The sequence below is a fragment of the Schistocerca cancellata genome, chromosome 5 (genome assembly GCF_023864275.1).
Source record: "Schistocerca cancellata isolate TAMUIC-IGC-003103 chromosome 5, iqSchCanc2.1, whole genome shotgun sequence".
Taxonomy (NCBI): domain Eukaryota; kingdom Metazoa; phylum Arthropoda; class Insecta; order Orthoptera; family Acrididae; genus Schistocerca; species Schistocerca cancellata.
The window spans coordinates 713,765,131-713,787,547 of NC_064630.1; positions in this window are offsets into that span (position 1 = coordinate 713,765,131).

Below are 22,417 nucleotides of genomic sequence, written 5' to 3' on the forward strand. Positions count from 1 at the left end.
ACTCACTCATCAAAACCTATAGGACACTTCCCGCTGGCCTAGAATAATGAAAATTGGTAAAAAGGAAGATTTCATACAACAACCGAAGGAAAAAATCGGAAAATTGAAAATATGTAATTATATCGTAAGAAAAATAATTCTTTATCATTTTCATCAGACTGACTGTTCGTCCGTCTAAGGTCCCTTTTTCTTAGGAAATTGTGGACGTATCAAGTTGAAACTTACGTGACATACTAGGGTATACAGGCTCTTGGCGGTGTGATACATTTAAGCTTCTACGTCAATGCAGCCAAAAGCTACGGCCATATAGGTCATATCTTATGTTACTCAGAAACTCACTCATCAAAAACCGTAGGGTACTTCCCGTTAATCTACAAAGATAAAATTTGGCAGGAAGTAAGGTTTCACAGTACAAGTAAAGGGAAAAATCCAGAAACTGCTAACTGGTAATTATATCACATTGTCATTGTTGTCCGACGTCAAAGTTTAAATTATAACTACCAGTAGTTCTACATTAAGGTTGACAGGATCGCAATGGTAACAGCCAAATATCAGGCAAGGAATAACTTCGTTGTTTGTACGACTCGTTTCCTAATATAGTCATCAGATATCCAGGAGTGGTTACTGCACGTAGATATGGGGTTTCGGGTTGTATGTGAAACATACATTTGCTGACTAATGAACTACTGATTATTACAATAATGGTCGCCAGCCTGCATCATGACTTATTGTCACATTTATTTGATCGCAGTTAAAACATTGAAATCCCTGGAACCAGTATCTTGCCAGTATCAAAAAAATGGCTCTGAGCACTATTGGACTTAACATCTATGGTCATCAGTCCCCTAGAACTTAGAACTACTTAAACCTAACTTACCTAAGGACAGCACACAACACCCAGCCATCACGAGGCAGAGAAAATCCCTGACCCCGCCGAGAATCGAACCCGGGAACCCGGGCGTGAGAAGCGAGAACGCTACCGCACGACCACGAGATGCGGGCTTGCCAGTATCAGTCGATAACAATTCGAAATGGTCGAGTTCCTCGATTCCAGGAATGGATTAACTGTGTATATAGGGTGGTCCATTGATCGTGACCGGGGCAAATATGTCACGAAATAACCGTCAAACGAAAAAACTACAAAGAACGAAACTTGTCTATCTTGAAGGGGGAAACCAGATGGCGCTATGGCTGGCTTGCTAGATGGCGCTGTCATACGTCAAACGGATATCAACTGCGTTTTTTTTAAACAGGAACCCCCATTTTTTATTACATATTCGTGTAGTACGTACAGAAATACCAATGTTTTAGTTGGACCACTATTTTCGCTTTGTGATAGATGGCGCTGTAATAGTCACATACATATGGCTCACAATTTTAGACGAACTGTTGGTATCACGATGGTTATTTAAATTAAAATACATAACGTAGGTACGTTTGAATATTTTATTTCGGTTGTTCCAATGTGACACATGTACCCTTGTGAACTTATCATTTCTGAGAACGCATGCTGTTACAGCATGATTACCTGTAGTTACCACATTAATGCAATTAATGCTCAAAATGATGTACGTCAACCTCAATGCATTTGGCAATACGTGTAACGACATTCCTCTCAACAGCGAGTAGTTCGCCTTCCGTAATGTTTGCACCTGCATTGACAATGCGCTGACGCATGTTGTCAGCCGTTGTCGGTGGATCACGATAGCAAATATTCTTCAACATACCCTACAGAAAGAAATCCGGCGACGTGAGATCCGGTGTACGTGCGGGCCATGGTATGGTGCTTCGGCGACCAATCCACCTTTCATGAAATATGCTATTCAGTACCGCCTCAACTGGAAGCGAGCTATGCGCCGGACATCTATCATGTTGGAAGTACATCGCCATTCTGTCATGCAGTGAAACATCTTGTAGTAACATCGGTAGAACATTACGTAGGAAGTCAGCATACATTGCACCATTTAGAATGCCATCGATATAATGGGGGCCAATTTTCCCTTCTCCCATTATGCCGCGCCATACATTAACCCGCCAAGGTCGCTGATGTTCCACTTGTCGCTGTCATCGTGGATTTTCCTTGCCCAATAGGGCATATCATTACGGTTTACATTACTGTTGTTGGTGAAGGACGCTTCGTCGCTAAATAGAACGCATGCAAAAAATTGTCATCGTCCCGTAGTTTTTCTTATGCCCAATGGCAGAACTGTATACGATGTTCAATATCGTCGCCATGCAATTTCTGGTGCATAGAAATATAGTACCGGTGCAATCGATGTTGATGTAGCATTCTGAACACCGACGTTTCTGAGATTCCCGATTCTCGCGCAATTTGTCGGCTACTGATGAGCGGATTAGCCGCGACAGCAACTAAAACACCTACTTGGGCATCATCATTTGTTGCAAGTCGTGTTTGACGTTTCACATGTGGCTGAACACTTCCTCTTTCATTAAATAACGCAACTATCCGGCGAACGGTCCGGACACTTGGATGACGTCGTCCAGAATACCGAGCAGCATACATAGCACACGCCCGTTGGGCATTTTGATCGCAATAGCCATACATCAACAATATATGTACCTTTTCCGCAATTGGTAAACGGTCCATTGTAACACGGGTAACGTATCACGAAGCAAATACTGTCCGCACTGGCTGAATGTTACGTGATACCACGTTCAAATGGTTCAAATGGCTCCGAGCGCTATGGGACTTAACATCTATGGTCATCAGTCCGCTAGAACTTAGAACTAGTTAAACCTAACTAACCCAAGGACAGCACACAACACCCAATCATCACGAGGTAGAGAAAATCCCTGACCCCGCCGGGAATCGAACCCGGGAACCCGGACGTGGGAAGCGAGAATGCTACCGCACGAACACGAGCTGCGGACCGATACCACGTACTTATACGTTTGTGACTATTACAGCGCCATCTATCACAAAGCGAAAAAAGTGGTCCAACTCCAACATTCATATTTCTGTACGTACTACACGAATATGTAATACAAAATGTGGATTCCTATTTTTAAAGAAACGCAGTTGATATCCGTTTCACCTATGGTAGCGCCATCTAGTGGGCCAACCATAGCGCCATCTGGTTTCCATCTTCAAGCTAGACCAGTTTCGTTCTTTGTAGTTTTTTCGTTTGATGCTTATTTCGTGAGATACTCTGCCTGGTCACTATCAATGGACCATCCTGTATACATAGTCAAGCTTTAACGAAATCCTCAATGCACGAGTTCTACTAGCACATGTCCTTTTTTTTTCTTTAACCTTTGACTGTCGCTCTCGTATCGAAGAGTGGCACGCTGTAAAGTTACACACCTTAGACATAAATAATGTTCATCTCCCGCGGTAATTCGCAAGGATACCGTCCTTCGATTGTGACATTCTAGTCACTAATCGAAGCGATAGGTTTTGCAGGTGCCAGCAGCGGTCCTGCCAGCAGCCAGCAGCGGTCCCAGACAGCAGTCAGCAGCAGAGCAGCCAGCAGCCAGCAGCAGCCAGCAGCAGCAGCAGTAGCAGTAGCTGTAGCAGCAGCAGCAGCAGCGGCGTCCCCGCCAGCAGCAGCAGAGTGGGGCTTTGGCCGCAGTCTTCTTCGTCGCTTTACGTCCTTTTCGATCTGTTTTTCGTCTGCTTGCCCGACCCTTGTTTGCCACTGTTCTTTTCTCCTGCCATGTGTCGTTCTCCTTGTCACAATGTCGACACCCACCACCACTACTACAGCTACCACCACTGCCATCACCTACACGTCTCCCTCCGCCGCCGCCACCACTATCACGTGGTGTGACCAGTCCATCCCCCCACTCCTCACTCTCCCATCTCCCTCGCTTTTTGTTGCCCCATCCCCGGCTCCTCCCTCCCGTGCCTCCTCTGATCCCTTCCCTCCACTCCCTCCCTCTGCTGTTTCCATGGGGCCCGCTAGGGTGGTGGCCTGGAGGGCAACAGCACACGCTCCACTTTCACCTTCGTTCTCTTTGTCGTCTACATCATCGCCATCACCATCACAATCGCCTTTGCCCTCACCATCTCCGGCGCCGACTCCAGCACCAGGATCTGCCACTCCACACCACCTTCCAGTTGCTCCCGTCTCCCACATCTCCTCCGCCGCCGTCAAACGCCCCAGTGGCACCCCTGCGTCCTCTGCACCTAAAAAGGCACCGCCTCGTCCACCTTCCCCCGCCCAGGATGCCATGGATGTCTCCCCACCTGTACCTGCCCCCTCCTCTTCCTCCTCCCCCGCCTCCTACCACTACCTCCTCTCCCGTCCTGATCCCTCCCTTCTTGAGGCCGGGAACATCACCCTTTTCATTCGCCAACATTTTCCCAGTGCCCCCATCTCCCTCCTCACTCCTCGCCGAGACTCAGTCCTTATCTCCTCCTCCAGCCATAACCTTCACACCGATATCCTTTCCCACATCCCCATGACTGGCTTTGGCCCTAACGCCTCCCTCACCCCTGCCTTTTCCCCGCCTCCCTCCCACCAACCCCAACCCCCGCATCGCCCGCCAACTCTCAGTTCTGTGATCACTCGGCTTAGTCTGACAATCACAGAGGAGGAGGTCTTGGCGGAGCTCAAGGCGCATCACCATCTGGAGGTGCGTGCAGTTCACTGCATTCACAACTCTGCTGGCCCCACCCGTCTTATGCAGGTTTTTTTCCGAACACGCCCCCTCCATAGACCATCTCCTGAAGGAGGGTGCCCTCCATTTTAACCAACTTTACAAAGTTGAGCCCTCCCATTCCCCTCCTCAATCCCTCCACTGCCAGAGGTTCTTGCGGTATAATGCACACCCTACATCTGAGTGCTGCGAATCCCCCACCTGCCCACACTGTAAACAAGCACACTTCCTACGGCAGTGCCCCAACCTCCAGTCCCCTCCCTTCTGTAACATCTGTAACCTCCCTCATCCTACATACTCCCTGAAATCTATGGCCCAACCCCCTCCTACCACTCCTGAACTCACCGTCCCTGTCTGCCCTCTGCACGCACCCACCCCTCCTGGCAATTCCCTTCGTCCCCCCTACCACTGAGGACATCATCCTCCAAAATGTTCACCCTTTCCAGCGCCCCCACACCCTCCAACAGATATCCCTCGCCGCCCATTCCGTCTTCCATCTAAAAATGTATGACACCTACTCTCACAACCAGGCCCATTTCACCTTTTCCCATCTCGACACATTCGTTTAAATCCTTGACATGGCGCGACAGCACCGTATCCTGTTCATCAACATCTGCTCCCTTCCCACCAACAGGACCCTCTTCCTGCACACCCTTGCCACCCATTGCATGGATGCCTTCCTCCTAAATGAAACCTTCCTCCAACTCCACCACACCATCCACATTTCGCCCTACCTCTTTGACCACTCCGATAATCCCCTCCTGTAAGCACGTGGCGGAGTTGCCATTGGTCTCCACTGCCAGATCCTGGTTCAGCTCCAACCTCTCCTTCCCAAGCCCACCGAACACCTGATCCTTAATCCCTTCTTCCCTGGCCTTACAGTCACCTGTGCCATCATCTTTATCCGCCCTAACGCCCCTATTCCTTTCGACGTCCTCTCCCACATTGATCATACCTTCTCCTCCTACATGATCGCCACCGACCTCAACATCCACAGTCGTTCTGCCACCCAGTTATGGCAGCAGCAAGCATAGGTTCCCCAGGCGCCCTCGTCTCCATTCCCCAGCACACCCGCCCCGAATCAAACTCCACTTCCGATGTCATCCTCACCTCCTATAACCTCCTAGACCGCATAGTGGTTGATGTCCTGGACCCCATTGGTAGCGACTATCTCCCTGTCCTCCTCACCATTTCAGACGGTCGTCGCCTCCGCCCTGACCCTCGTAATGACCCTCTGCCGGAGTACATCCATGATTATTCCTGTGCCAACTGGAATGCCTGCTGGGATACCCTCTCCACCCAGGTCGATAGCCACCCTTCACCTACCGCCACCCTGACGATGTTACCCGTGCCGCCTCCTTTCTCCAGCAGACTTTGTCTGAGGCTATGTGGCCCACGTCCCTACTGTCGCCATCCACCCCCACCGTCTTACCTTACACCCACAGGCCGTCCTTTACCTCCGGAAACCCGCCGTCTCTACCGTGTCTTCCTACACACGCGTGACCCAGACAAACTACGACGCCACCAGCAACTCCAGTGACACATCCGAAACTTGCTTGAGGCTAAGAAACGCTGGGACTGGCGACAGACATGCACCCATTTAAATGCTACCCTACCTATAAACTCGTCCAAGTTCTGGTCAGCTTCTGTCGCCTTACTGGACCTAAACCTTCCCCCTACTATCCTCTTCTCCATGATGATCACCCCTTCCCTGACACCCTTAGTAAGGCCAATCACTTTGTCTCCTACCTCTCCAATGTCTTTTCCATCCCCAACGATCCCCAGTTCGATTACTCCCTCTTGCCGGATGTCTGCAATCGAACTGACACCTCTGTCCCTCCCCTCGCATCTGGTTTCCAGTACTTGGACAACATTGCACACACGGAACTCAATGCCCCCATCACTACACAGGATCTCATTGATACACTCTGCACAAAACGCAACACCACTCCCGGTCATGATCGTGTCACCTACCGCCTCCTTCGTGAAGCTCCTGTCTCTTTCCTCTCGACCCCGGGCAGGCTCTACAATGTAGTTCTGTCCACCGGCTAATACCCCGACCACGACCTGTGGAAAACCTCCCATATCCTGATGTTCCTTAAACCCAGTAAACTGCAGTCCGCCATCTCCTCCTACTGTCCCATCAGCCTTACCTCGGTCTTCAGCAAGATCCTGGAATCCATCCTCACCCGATGCATCCACCAGCATCTCTGCCAGCACCGCCTCCTTCCCATTACCCAGTGTGGCTTTCGGCCGTCCTTCTCTTAAGACGACCTTCTCCTTCACCTTACTCATCTCCTTTCCGAACAGCTTAATTCCCATTGCTTCACATTCTTCCTCTCCCTGGACCTCGAACGTGCCTTTGGCATTCCAGTCTCCTCTTCAAGCTCCAAACCTTCGCCCTTCCCATTAACTACGTCCGTCTGATCGGCTCCTTTCTCTCCCACCGTCCTTCCTACGTCACCATCCATAACACAGATTCCTACACCTTTTTTTCCCTCCACAGGTGTGCCCCAAGGCTCCATCCTCTCCCCCCTTCTGTACCTTTTGTATACGGCGGACATGCCGCCGCCGTCACCCCCTGTCCACCTTCTCCAGTTTGCCGATGACACCGCCTTTCTTGCCCTTGCCACCACCCTGCAGCGTTTCCAACACGTTCTCCAATCCCACCTAGTCTGCTTCACTGCTTGGTGCAACCCGTGGTTGCTTATGGTCAATCCCTCCTAAACCCAGGCAATCATTGTAGGCAAAACCACACCTTCCTTCCGCCTCCTCGATTTTTATCTAACCATACATGGCCGTCCTATCGCCCTCACCCCCACCCTTAAGTACCTTGGCGTCACCCTCGACCATCGCCTCTCCTGGACCCCCCATCTCCGGACAGTCCAAGCCAAGGCATGCTCCCGACTCCATCTCCTCAAGCTCCTTTCCGGCCATACGTGGGGTCTGGACCCCTCCACCATACTCCACACCTATAAATCCCTCATCTGCCCTATCCTCTGTTATGCCCATCCGGCCTGGATCTCCGCCTCCCCTACCTTTTACAAATCCCTTCAGATCCTTGAACGCCATGCTCTCCGCCTCGCTTATCGCATCCATCTCCCCTCCCCCACTCGGAACCTGTACGACCTAATTCCGTTCCCCAATCTTCTCCATTTCTTCGAAAGGATACGGATCATCTACACCACCTGTAAAGTCGATCCTTCTCACTCGCTTGTCTCACCCATCCTCTCCCACCCCCACCCACTGCCGCGCCTGTATTCCCATGTCCCATCCGGTCTCCTTCTCTCCACCCTACTTACCCACTCCCAAGGTGGCTTCCGCCAGCTCCCCCTCCCCGATGATGCCCTCCTCCATTCCATCTACCACTCCTATCAACTTTGATCCTTCCCTTCCACTTCCTGTGTTTTTTCCTTTGGGCACCCTCCCTCCCGTTTCCCTTCCCTCTCCTCTCCTCCCATCCCCCCTCCCTCCACCCCTCTTCCCTCGGCTTCCCCTCCCCTTCCTCCCTTCCTTCCTCCCCCCTATCTCCACTGCCTTGGCACCTCTGCTCTCCCCTCTCCCTCTCCCACCCTCCTCCTCCTCTCTTGGCTGGTCCCTGGACTCGTACACGCTCAGTGGACATTCGCGCGCCGGAGATCATCGCCATCAGTGTCTCGTGTGTGTGCCTTCGTGTTTGTGTTTAGTGTTCTTTCGCCGTCACGCCACCACCGTTCACCTGTGCCGTCCGTGTTTTTTGCGCCGTGTGAACAGGTTTTAGTGTTTTTTCTTGTCCAGCGTGAACGGCTTCGTGTATATTGTTTCTGTGTCTACAGTTTTTGCCCGCCATTTTTACAGTATTATCTGTACCTCCTGTACCTTGTACCACTCGCGGCTGAAGAGCAGCGTACTATGCAGCCCACCTTTGTACAAGTTGTTTAAAATAACAATAAAGAACATAAATAAATAAATAAATAATGTTGTACTGCAGATGAACACATTTGCTCTACTTTTCATCTTATTTCTGTCCCTCTCTTTTGTTTTATTCAAAAATTAAAAAGAGAGAGAGTGAGAATTACCAGTCTGTCTACTGGTTTGAATCAGTTCTCCATCTGTTCTGATCTAACTATAACTGTACGCATCACTTACAAACTGTGCTGCAAATTCTGTTCTTGGTCCGTCTGTACCATGTGTCCACTGTGGTATCTTTTCCAGTAGTATTTTAAGTATACCTGAAAGCTGTAGGAAGTGTCCGAGTAGCCTATCCACTCTATTTTCCACAGATATCTGTTCTCAGCTATTCATTGTAACGCTTCTTCATTTCGTATTTTATCTGCCAACTCAGTTTTAACACTCATTGGTACCGCCAAATTTCAAGTGCTTCCAGTTCCTTCTTCTCCGAATTCCAATTGTCGACTTTCCACTTATATACAACGCTGTTCTCGGTACATACACTTCTGGGAACATCTACGCATATCAGAATCTAATTTCTGCATAGCTCCTCAGCTGAGGGCTTTTCTCAGTACCTTTCTTTCTTCTTCTGTCACATGTGATAATTCTTCCTGGATATTTTCACTGTTTTATCTGATGTGTCTTGTCAACTGTGAAGGCGAATAAACAGTTATTCTCTTCTCTGTTACGCTTCACAAACTTTCGGCTTTCCCCTGTTTATCCTTAACTTCTAACCAAAGGTTGAAAATGCCGCTACAGTGGTAAGATCCTTTTATTTAACACACAATCGGTTTCGGGATCTTATACGCACATCTTCAGGTGTCGTACTGAAAATAGCAAGAAACTTCTGTTGCTATTTTCAGTATGACACCTGAAGATGTGCGTATAAGAGCCCGAAACCGGTCGTATGTTAACAAAAGAACCTTACAACTGTAGCGGTATTTTCGTCATCTGGTATAATGCTCAGTTGCGTATGTTCCTCCGACAGATTTGTTTGTGGCTCAACTTGCAAGCAGATTATTTATTCCTTCCAACAAGTGACAGACTTCCTCGCATCCGGTTAGGAGTGCTACACTGATCCCCCTGGAGAAATTAATATGATGTTTCCGGAAGACAGCGTAGCTGACACGTAACTGTCGACGACGCCAGGAAATGCACTCGGGTTGCACGAGAACTACTGCAGCGGGAATCCAAGACAATGTCCCTCAGGACTAGCTGCAAGGTGATTCGTTGGCCGAGGCGTTGCGGAGAGTTCTCTGCGGAAGCGCCGCCCCGTGAAATGGACAGCGGGCGCCTCAAAGAAGGCGACTCCCTTTGGGATGCCTCGTTTCGCCTGCAGAGCACAGTGGCGGCTCTCCCCAGAAGGTCTCCCTCCGTAAAATCCTGTAAATTTTACTGTCAGTGTGGATTTTCCCGTGTTTCCTTACAAAACTACCATATATTCAAAACACAACGAATTATTGTTTGTGAGAGCTACATAAAATACTTCAGTATACAAAAAAGTGTCACTTCAGTGGTCCCCGATCTAACGAGACTACTGTTCCTACACTCATCACCGTGCCTCCATCCACACCCTCTCTCCCTTGTGCCGCTCTCCCCCCCCCCCCCCCCTCCCCGCCCGTCGTATTTACTGAAGGTCCAGAATCCAACTCGATACAGCTTCAGAAAATTGCCAGCTCCGCAAATGCATCACGAGTTGCCCTTCAGCCCTCAGTGAATATTAAGGATAGAACGCTATTGCAGATCATTCTCGAGTTCCGATCAAGTCTTCTGAATCACCATGAGATCGAATTAAGCGAAGGACATCTAAGGAAAACAGCGGCGTGTTTATAGTTCCATTAATAATTAGTTCTATCAGTATAAGAGTGTTACATCAAGGCTCAAACAGCTCAGACAAGCAGCCTTGGAGGAAAGAAGACTATGTCTCTCGTGAAACGATCTTCTCTACGTGTTGTCTCTCACAGACCTGTTAAGTCAACTCCTGCCTCCGCCCAGAGAATAAAACGAGCACGTGATCACTAATAATGTCCAGTATGTAATCGTAAATATATCGCCACATTTACTACTTAAAAACTGAGATAATTTGTCTCCAAGTCTAAGCGACATTGATGCAGTAAATATGAAGTTTATGAAGGAAATTAATGTAACAAAGACTATTGAAAAAGTGTGGTTAGATATACAGCTGGTAGGAGTGAGATTTCAGACAGACTAAAGAGCAATCGAATTACAGACAGTTACTGAATAGCTGTGAATTCCATAACACCTTGAAGGCCGTGACGTATGATGAGGCTACGATGGATTTGGGAAAACATATTGATCTACGACTAATCCGCTGTCTAAAACCAGCGTCGGTAAGTCGGGGTGGAACAGACTCATTTCTCGCTAGATTTCTGCACGGCTGCTGAGGGACTGTTGACATCAGAGAAAATCCTTATTTACTATCAAACAGTACTGCGCGATATTAGATCTATCTTGGACTTGATGACATCTCAGAAGAGGATACTTTCAATAGTATCATGTTTCGCAGCTTGAGGCACTATCATGTGGTGTTCAATCAATAAAGTTTAACTTCTTCCATTCTTCGCGCATATAATGCTGTGTCCTTGCGCGTTTGCTAATCTAAACTGAAGCGGCAAAGAAAGTGGTACAGGCAAGCGTATTCAAATACAGAGATTACGGCAAGAAAGGAAGAATGAATTGATTGTTGGTGTTAACAACGATCATCCTCCTTTACCTCCTCTGCATTACTGCAGATGACGTCTCACTGAGCACATTTGTTCTGTGCATGCAGTTCACGTGAGGCGCCTAGTTGTTTCCACTGCACTGTGTGGAGTAGGAAGGTTCTGTTATAGTTCACTAACCTGCTGTCTTCAAGTTGATGTACCCAGCTCAGAAAACAGCACGCAGGGCGTAGGTTCTGTATCTTGAGGCTGAAATTGACTTTTAGCGAGGTACTGTTCTGAAATAATGAATCACTTCTCTGGGATGCCACTCGCGTGTTTTAATATAGCCCCACGAGAAGACTACATGATCTTAATTCAACACCTTCTGATACAGCAAAGTACATGATCAAACACAATGTTTAAGAAAATGTATCTTTACACTATTTGTTGCACGTGTCTGTGGCTCATGACTACTGGAGTGAATCTTTTAATACTGAATACTGGCAAACACATCCTGCCACAGACAACATGACTGTACATCTCGACTGCCTACTCCAGTGTGACGAACAGGAACTTAATTAAAAATTGGAAACCCATCCTACGATAGACAACATGTCTGTTCTTCTCGACTGCCTACTCCAGAGTGTCTAACAGCCCGAAACACTTCGCGCGCCATACCAGAAAAGGCGTGACCCGAACGCTTCCGAATTGCTTCGTGTGCAATTTCGTCAGTCTTTTGTATATGATTTAAATTGTTTTTAATAATTCTAAATGACTGATTGATAGTTTATATCAAAAAGTGAAGTCATTCCAATGAGTAGTTTAACTAATAATAATAACAATACTTTAACGTTTTGGCGCCGTTGCTCCGAACACAGCAGCAAATCACAGAGCAGCAGCATTATGCAGGCAGTCTTTCTCACGGGAATGGTACCGAATCTATCATCTGTCACAGGTACCTCACACCACATTTCGTCATCTATATACTTCTTGCATCTCCACCACTCTGGGAACACCTTCTTGGAGCCTAATATGATGGCTGACTAAGCCAGAAATATTACAAGATATGTAAACAGGCAGAATACTGCGCTGCGGTCGGCAACATCTAAATAAGACAACAAGTGTTTGGCACAGTTTTTAGATTGCTAACTGGTGATACAATGATAGGTCACTAAGATGTGAGTGAGTTTGAACGTGGTGTTATAGTTGGCGCACGAGCGTTGGGAGACAATATATCAGAGGTAGCGATGAAGTGGGGAGTTCCCGTGCGACCATTTCACGAGTGTACCGTGAATAACAGGAATCCGGAAAATATCAAAACTCCAACATCGCTGCGGGCGGAAAAAGATCCTGCAAGAACGGGATCTTCGACGACTAAAAGGAAGCATTGAACGTGACAAAGTGCAACCCTTCCTCAAATTGTTACAGATTTCAGTGCTGGGCTATCAACAAGTGTCAGCGTGAGAGCTCTTCAACAAAACATCATCGATATGAACTTTGGGAGCCGAAGGTCCACTCTTGTACCCTTGATGACTGCACGACACAGAGCTTTACGCTTCGCCTGGGACCATCAACACCGATATTGGACGGTTATTGACTGGAAACTTTTTATGTGCTCGGGCGAGCCACGTTTCAAATTGTATCGAGTTGATGGATGTGTACGGGTATGGAGACAACCTCATGAATCCATGTACCCTGCATGTCAGCAGGGGACTATACAAGTTGGTTAAGGCTCAGTAAAGGTGTAGGGGGGATGTGAAGTTATGTTATATGGGCCCCCCTACATGTCTAGATACGACTCTGACAGATGCAACATATGTAGGCATTATGTCTGATCACCTGCATGCATTAATGTTCATTGTGCATTCTGACGGACTTGGGCAATTCCAGCACGACAATGCGATATCCCACACGTCCAGAATTTCTACAGAGCGGTTCCAGAAACTGTTCATAAGAGATCTCCACCCATACATGTCTAGATACGACTCTGACAGATGCAACATATGTAGGCATTATGTCTGATCACCTGCATGCATTAATGTTCATTGTGCATTCTGACGGACTTGGGCAATTCCAGCACGACAATGCGATATCCCACACGTCCAGAATTTCTACAGAGCGGTTCCAGAAACTGTTCATAAGAGATCTCCACCCAGTTGTGCTCTTACGGATTTATGGACAGCCCTGCTGGAGTTATGATGTCAATTTCGTCTTCAGACATTAGTCGAATCCATGCCACGTCGTGTTGAGGCTCTTTGCATTCTCGCGAGGGCAAGTTTTCCAGTTCTTCGTCTCTTTTGTGTATATGCTCACCGCGCATTGAAAGTGTCCTATTATCCAGCTTGATGAATATCATATGGTGTTTAGTCCTGACTCATTGTACTGTACCACGTGGATGAATCAGCAAAGTTTGTATCTTTTGCCATTTTTCCAGCGTGCAACAACTGTGTCTCGCAGTCGAATTGCTGACTTTAAGTAGTGTGTGTCTGCTCCTGAAGACTGAAAGGTTGGCCGAAAGTAGGAATCGAGTAGGAGCATTCGAGGCAAACCATGCTGGTACCGCAAGTAAGTGGCTCAATGGGGCATTAACATATAGAGAGGCATACATAACTTTGTACAGATGAGCACGTAGATGCAAAGTCTCTATACGAAGCAAAGTGTCCCAGATGTCTGCCCTTGATCAAATAGGCCGAATGTGGGGCGGAGCCCGCAGAACCCGACAGCGCCGGCTAGAGGGCGCCGCCGTCGGTGCCGGTGTCGCAGTGCCAACCCAAGAACCTGCACCTACTCAGTGACATCATAGCTATCGATGCCACATGTACGAATTCCAATGTACCCTAAAGTTCACGACGCATTATGAGACATTTATAGCGACGGGAAGCTATACTGATGTACCACCGCTCCACTGACCAAAACCAGTGGAGAAAGGCGGGACTGAAACACACTCATTTCCCGCTAGATTTCTTCGCAGATTCTGAGGAACTGTAGGCTTCGCCAAACCTATCTTTACGTTATCTATCTTTACGTCATCTCAGATGAAAATACTGACTCCATTACCGCCCTGAGTGGTACCCTGTTACCCAGCTCGGTGGACTGTCACGTGGTAACCAGCATTCACACATTTGCCTGTGTCATAGGCATGTATAAATGAAGTGTAACGTTTTCCATTCTTCGAGCATGCAAATGGCTGTGTCCTTGGGTGCATGCTAATCTATATCATCTATGACGTGTGATCAGAAAAGGAATATTTATAAGACAGCGGCTGCTGTAGTCCTTAGACATTGTTGGCCCTCGTTTAACTATCGCAGTGTTCGGAACTGTGACTGTTACATGATGCATCACAATGGTTGGGAACATCCATGTTACTTCCCCTAGAGTTTGAAGTTAACTGAATATCGCCTTGACGCCGATGATCTAAGCCGAAGACATACGTTTGCATCGAGAGAATATAACTGGTAAAACATTAACCAAATTCCTGTACAAGTATGCAGAAGTCTGACAGGGGTGCGGAAATCACTGTCAGTTGCAAAGCAAAACTACCTTGTGATACTACATCCTTGAAGTCCATAGACACATACTTGACATGCTAAACTTACATGTAGGGCAGTTCGCAGCAAGCTATGCTCCAACATACCTTATGTGATCAAAAATATCCCGGCATTCCTAAAAGTATACGTTTTTCATATTAGGTTCATTGTGCTGCCAGCTACTCCATGTCAGCGACCTCAGTAGTCGTTAGACATCGTGAGATAGCAGAATTGGGAGCTCCGCGGAACTCACGGACTTTGAACGTGGTCAGGTGATTGGGTGTCACGTGTGTCATACGTCTGTGCGCGAGATTTCCACACTCCTAAACATACCTAGGTCCACTGTTTCCGATATCATAGTGAAGTGGAAACGTGAAGGGACACGTACAGCACAAAAGCTACAGGCCGACCTCGTCTGTTTGCTGACAGAGACCACAGGCATTCGAGAGAGTCGTGATGTGTAATGGGCAGACATCTATCCAGACCATCACACAGGAATTCCCAACTGCATCAGGATCCACTGCAAGTACTATGACAGTTAGGCGGGAGGTGAAATATTTTGATTTCATGGTCGAGCGGCTGGTCATAAACCACACATCACGGTAGTAAATATCAAACGACGCCTCCCTTCCTATAAGGAGCGTAAACATTGTACGATTCAACTGTGTAAAAACGTTGTATGGTGTGACGAATCACGGTACACAATGTGGCGATCCGATAGGACGTAGTGGGTATGGCGAGTGTTCGGTGAACGTCATCTGCCAGCGTGTGTAGTGCCAACAGTAAAATTCGGAGGCGGTGGTGTTACCGTGTAGTCATGTTTTTCCTGGAGGGGCTTGCACCCTTTGTTCTGTTGTTTGGCACTATGACAGCATAGGCCTATATTGACGTTTTAAGCACCTTCTTGCTTCCCACCGTTGAAGAGCAATTCGGGGAAGGCGATTAAATCTTTCAGCACAATCGAACACCTGGTCATAATGCACGGCCTATGGCGGAGTGGTTACACGACAATAACATGCCTGTAATGGACTGGCCTGCACAGAGTCCTGATCTGAACCCTACAGAACGCCTTCGGATGTTTTGCAACGCCGACTTCGTGCCAGGCCTCACCGACCGATATCGATACCTCTCCTAAGTGCAGCACTCAGTGAAGAAGGGGCTGCCACACCCCAAGAAACCTTCCAGCACCTGATTGAACGTATGCGTGTGAGAGTGGAAGCTGTCATCAAGGTTAAGGGTTGGCCAACACCGTATTGAATTCCAGCATTATTGATGAAGGGCGCCACGAACTTGTAAGTCATTTGCAGGCAGGTGTCCGGATACTTTTAATCGCATAGTCTATGAACCCTGATGATGAATTAGTATAGGACAGCAACATTCTGCGAGATGTTGGTACATCCGTAATTGAATAGAAAATATATCTGGTGAAATCTTAATATGTTGTTGCTGCTCAGTATCCTTCAGTTTGCTAGGTTTACAATCGTTATATAAGTTCACAAAGTCATAAGTGCGATTATCATAAACCACGTAGTTCTCGTAACCGTAACCTCTTCCAGTAAACACAGAACTACAGCACCTAACAAAACAGTTACGTATGAATTTACTAATCTAATATGCCGCAACAATAGCGTACTCATGCTCTCTTCCACAGTGGACTTGAAACGACAACGCTAGGATAGTTTATGATCCACAGGAGCATACTCTCCGAGACATAAAATACCTAAACTTGCTATCTTGACCATGAAGTCATCAGTGACAATATAAGCACATGTAGTAAATACTCATCGAAGATACATCATCTCACTTATCGACATGGGGTCGAGTAATGCCACATCGCACAGCATAAGCTGTGCTCATTATCTGCCATCGAGCGAGTCTATATAGATTGAAAAAAGATTCGCTTTCTAAGCGAACGAACATTATTAGAAACTTTCTAATTGATATAAGCAAGATTAAGGATTGTTCAGCCGTACAGGTATGGCTGATGTTCGTTGCATGTCCGACCCGTTTCGATACCAACTGCTTACTCTCTGAACAACTGTTTGCCATTCCCACTGCTAATTTTTCTTGGCTCTAGTGATGTCAGACCGTCCACTTTAGGAATATTTCGGTTCTTGTATTGACTGGATGAACTCGATTTCTTCGGTAGAGAGCCTCAGAATGACACCTAACACAACTTTTATTAACTCCTTTGTCTCATAGTCTGAAATTTTGCGACGGACTATTTTTTCTTACTCCTTCTGCATTATCTCTGGCTGTTCCACCAGGTCATAGCTGAGGGGTAACCGTCCCAGCAAACCAGAGTTATTTTTGTCGTTGTGAGTATTATTACGCCAGACTTCCAGAAGCTGTAGTCTGAACTACCACTACACTCACTCGAATTTTCCGTGTCCATCTACTTCCTCCTATCTGACAACAGCTCATCGCAGCCACGGCGGTTACCGTGCATTTGCATTACTATTCTCAATGAAAATGAAAACACCTAGTGATCCTTAATTCGGATATCAATGCTATTTTCAATAACCTTACTTCAGTAAACTTCACTCCCATCTACATGTGTCTGCACCTAATACTTACTCTCCACCATTATTTTCATCTACCAACACATTAACTCTGAGATGAGCATGTACAGTGACGTAACATCTAATGTTACCAGTCATTGCAGGCTCCTGCAATCAGTACATGGTATCATCCTTTGCTAGCATCCAGCTAACGTCAAAAATTGCCTCATGTATTCTTCACTATTCTCAATGAAAATGAAAACACCTAGTGATCCTTAATTCGGATATCAATGCTGTTTTCAATAACCTTACTTCAGTAAACTTCACTCCGATCTACATGTGTCTGCACCTAATACTTACTCTCCACCATTATTTTCATCTACCAACACATTAACTCTGAGATGAGCATGTACAGTGACGTAACATCTAATGTTACCAGTCATTGCAGGCTCCTGCAATCAGTACATGGTATCATCCTTTGCTAGCATCCAGCTAACGTCAAAAATTGCCTCATGTATTCTTCACTATTCTCAATGAAAATGAAAACACCTAGTGATCCTTAATTCGGATATCAATGCTGTTTTCAATAACCTTACTTCAGTAAACTTCACTCCCATCTACATGTGTCTGCACCTAATACTTTCTCTCCACCATTATTTTCATCTACCAACACATTAACTCTGAGATGAGCATGTACAGTGACGTAACATCTAATGTTACCAGTCATTGCAGGCTCCTGCAATCAGTACATGGTATCATCCTTTGCTAGCATCCAGCTAACGTCAAAAATTGCCTCATGTATTCTTCACTATGATGACTATCCATTCCTAAATTATGTACCTATCAGACGCTACACTAGGGGGAACCTAGTCTCCAAAACGTGTGATTTTCATTAGTACTTCGTTCAGTAACAATAGAAAGTGTCAACCACTCGAAATTCACCTTTCCTCGAAATTAATCATAACTAAGACATGCAGTCATCTCTATTAGGTAACACAATCACAATTAAGTCGTTATTAGAGTAACGATGATCTTAGCCTAGAGCGCGAAGAACAGTGTGGAGGGACAGATACTTCCATAAAAGGCAACGTACTGATAAGGTGTGGGTTATCTGGCAAATAAGTTCAAAACACGATAAAGATAACGAACTTATCAGGAGTAAATAAATAGTCCTATTTATTTTAATATCTATAAAAACTGGCTACTTTTCGACATGGTGACTACCGTTATTGCCACATTTATTAGTCTGATGCACCAACATTTATATTCGCTTATGGCAGGAGTTTGCTTCCGACCACCTTGAGCCCTGAGGTCAACGTATGTACCTCAGCATCGCTGTGGAAACGTTTTCCTGGTGTCAAAATGTGCCTCAGGAAGGTCTCGCATACAATCTGAAGCAAGTTATACCGTGTGATCTGGTCTGTAACTGGTAGTATTTTGTTGTGCAAATTCTAGTTCCTCTATTCAGTATTCCACGTCTCCTAGTCTTGTTCGTCCCTCTCAGGCTATGCAGTGTCGGTTCAAAGCTTATGGGCTCCAGTTGTGGTAGATATTCGATCAGGCCATCTTTTTAATCCCAGTTGAGAGTGTCTATGTTGTGTCTGTCGGAGACAGGTTTCAGCTTGGTCTTCTCAAATTTGCAGCACCACTTTACGGATAGATTTATTGTTTCTAGTACGGAATACGGCACGAGTGATTCATCATGGGTGACAATACTACCTAGAAACTTAATAGATTTCTCATTTTACTGCAGAAAGGTTGTCAATGTGTTAGCCAAAGATGTGATTTTGTGTTGCTCTCTCAGCTACTTTATCCTCACTTGGTGGAAACCTAACCGTCAGGGGTAAATTTCGAACTGTTATGAAGGAAAGGTAGTAGAACTGACCACTGTGAAGTGTCGTTTCTGGGAAATCGTTTTCCGCACACATCATCCGGTCTGACGTAATCAGAAGCGGTCCCCTCTGATTTTCCTCTTTATTTCAATGTATTACGTGCCCCATTATCTAATCAAGTTGGTACCCTGATCTGAGGGGAGTCAAGAGGAGTGAAGAGGAGTGTTACAAATTATAATAGTTTCGTGGACGGGGAATGGTTGAAAAACAGCACAATATCTTAAAAACTAAATCTCAGAATTACTCAAAAACGGCATTTGTGAACCATTAAACACAAAAAGGTTATCAGTTAGTTATAGGTGTCTACTGCTAACATAGAGCTAATCTGGGATGATCTCCTTTAATAGGATTTGGGAATACTTTTCTGGCAGGTGGGAACCGTTCGGACACATACGAATGTTTTCCCACACTAAGATTTTTAGCAGTTTCTCAGGGAAAAAAACACAAAGTATAGTGTCAATCGAAGTTTCATGTACCTATCCAGACATCCGGAGTTTTCGGTCGTATAGCGAATAGCAGAGAAAGGCAAAATATTTTTGAGTTTTAACGGCAAATGTCTCTGGATATTAAACATTCTTCACATGTTGTAGCTTTCCTGAAACGAGTACTGCACTGCTACGTCCACTCGCAAAGCTGAGCTGGAATACGAGTTCTGTTTGGAAGGACCATAATTATTTTCTAGGGAAGTGGATGGCGGACAGCTACCCGCCTCTGATACTGGATACCCGCGGTCTTGGATCTGACCATACTGTCGTCTTAACGTCCGCTCCATAATTGGCACACTTTTGACGATGGAATTGTGGAAGTTCGTTTCTGATTGTGATTACATTTAAATCGTAGTTTATGAGATGCAACATTAGCGCAATTTTGGACGCAGAATTGGATCGTATATATAGCAAACACAAATATAAAAGCGAGTCAGTAAATCAGAAAAGTATTAACGACAAGAAAAATATACTGGTTTGAAAGATAATGAAACTGCACACGACATAACTGTGCGAATGTTACGAAAAACACGTATAAAATAAGATTTAAAACAACAGAAAATTTAAAATTTCTTCTGCGATTTTTACATAAGATACGCAAACAATAACGTTTACTTATTGTACCTCTACAACACTACATGTGATAACTGTGAAAAGCATTATTTGAGCGAGACTGGCAGAAAACTGCTCCATTACAGACAGTTTACATACGTTAGTAACGGAACATCACTGGGTTCCCGCTAGAAAATGAGAAACCCAATACTACAATCATCGACAACCACCGAAATTTTACACACAGCCATTTAGGTACATTAACAGGTCGCAAAAGAGGAGATAGAAATTATAGCGAATAGGAACGAACCAGATAAATTTGAGAATGGAAGAAAAATGATTTTATTAGAGACGAGTTCCTCATTATACAGTGTAGAATAAGCTGCCGCCGTTGAAAGCTGCCAGACCCATGTCCCCTGCTCCGGGGAGCCCGCTAAAGCCTACGAGAGTCGACTGAATACGTTGTAAAGAAACTAATAGTAGAAGTGGAAGGGCCTCTGGTAGATCCTAATAAAATCTGTGTCAGAGTCCTAAATAAATTTTTCGGAATATAGAGGTAGCAAGGGTAAAATACAGATAGCGGGATAGGCGGCAGTTACAGAGTGGAGGGGTATAAAAGGGAAGCAGTGTTAGAGAATTGAGTGAGACAGGTTTGTAACGTATACCCGTTGTTAATCAACCTGTACATAGTCCAAACAGCAAAGGGAACCCAATGGAAAATTTGGAGAACAAATAAAGGCTGAAGAGTTGTGGAATGGAATGGACAATTACTTGAAAGGCGGGCGTAAGTAGTGCATCAAAAACCGCGAAACACAAGTTATGTAATGTAGGCTAATTAAACTCTATAAGGCTGAGTGAAATAGATTACGAAATGAGACACGAAAAATAGAAGATAAGTTTTGTTATAAGGGGCTATCAAAACGTTTCCGTTCGAAGGCCATACATATCAGAATCGATATGTCAATCAGGAAAATTCAGTGTGAGAATTAACTCAATCATCCCAGTGACGCATAAATTGAAGGTACGTTCCTGTTTAGTAAACACCATGTCCAGTTGCTTGAAGAAGTCCGTAAATGCCTGCTGCAGATTGCATGGGGGCTTAATTATTATGCAATAATTTTAGTAGCTGTGTATCTGGTTACGAAGTCTCGTAACCGGTTGGCCCTGACTAGTATTAGTACGCAATCTGACTGCATAAAATAACAATAAAGAATGAAAGGAAATTTCCGTTAAAACAATTGATTAATTAAGTCCCCTGCAACTCTAAAAGCTACGAAACAACAAAGCACAAGTGTAACTGTTCTGCGTGTGGAATAGTGAATCTACGTAGATGTATCTGGCACGGTTCTTCCTCAATACGACAAGATATTTTAAACATCATTTACAATGAACTAATAGAAAAACCAGAAATACTATAATTGCACATAGAAACCAGAATTACAAGTCTAATACGTGAACACGAACCAGGTGCTTTGTTGACTGAACCTGTGACCAAGAGGCATTGTCATTAGGAAATGTGAAATAATTTTTTTTTGTTACCTCCATACATGTTGTCGAAAAATACACTGTAATCATTGCAACATCTTCCATCTATACATTACACCAACCGAATAGCATCTACTGTCTCGCCTAACAGAACAAAAACTGCACACGACATCCTCTGAACTAGTACTGCTCTCGACATCCTCTCAACAAGTACTGCCGACGGCAACCTCTGAACTACAACTGCTCCAGTGGAGGCGGCGGAATAATAATCTTTGGCGCAATCTCTGGCGCTGTGACTTAGTGTAGCCACCTTTCATATGCCCCTCCTCCAAGGGCTAGAATTTGATGGTATTTTTGCCAGCCTTGGTAGTGGAAATACCACAAAATTCGTCAAAAAATACAGACAAAATATTAATAAGTAAATATCACATAACGAAATAAATTTTGACTTTGCACTGACCGTTCAATAACCTAATATATAAAATACAGTGAGAAATACAAATGCTTGCATACATGTGATTTTACATAATAGTTTACAAAAGTATCGTTTGTCAGAGTGGTTAAACAATACAATCAATGGCACCAGCAATGACGAATAGGCGCAGGTAAGAGTATCGTAACATTTCATAAAGCGTAAATACACTAAAAAACAGTTTATACAAATATTAACATACAATCTTTTCAATAGTTCAATAAACAAGTAGCACTTTTCAGAGTAGTTGACAGTTCCAACAGTAGCACCCAGCAATGTTGAGCAGG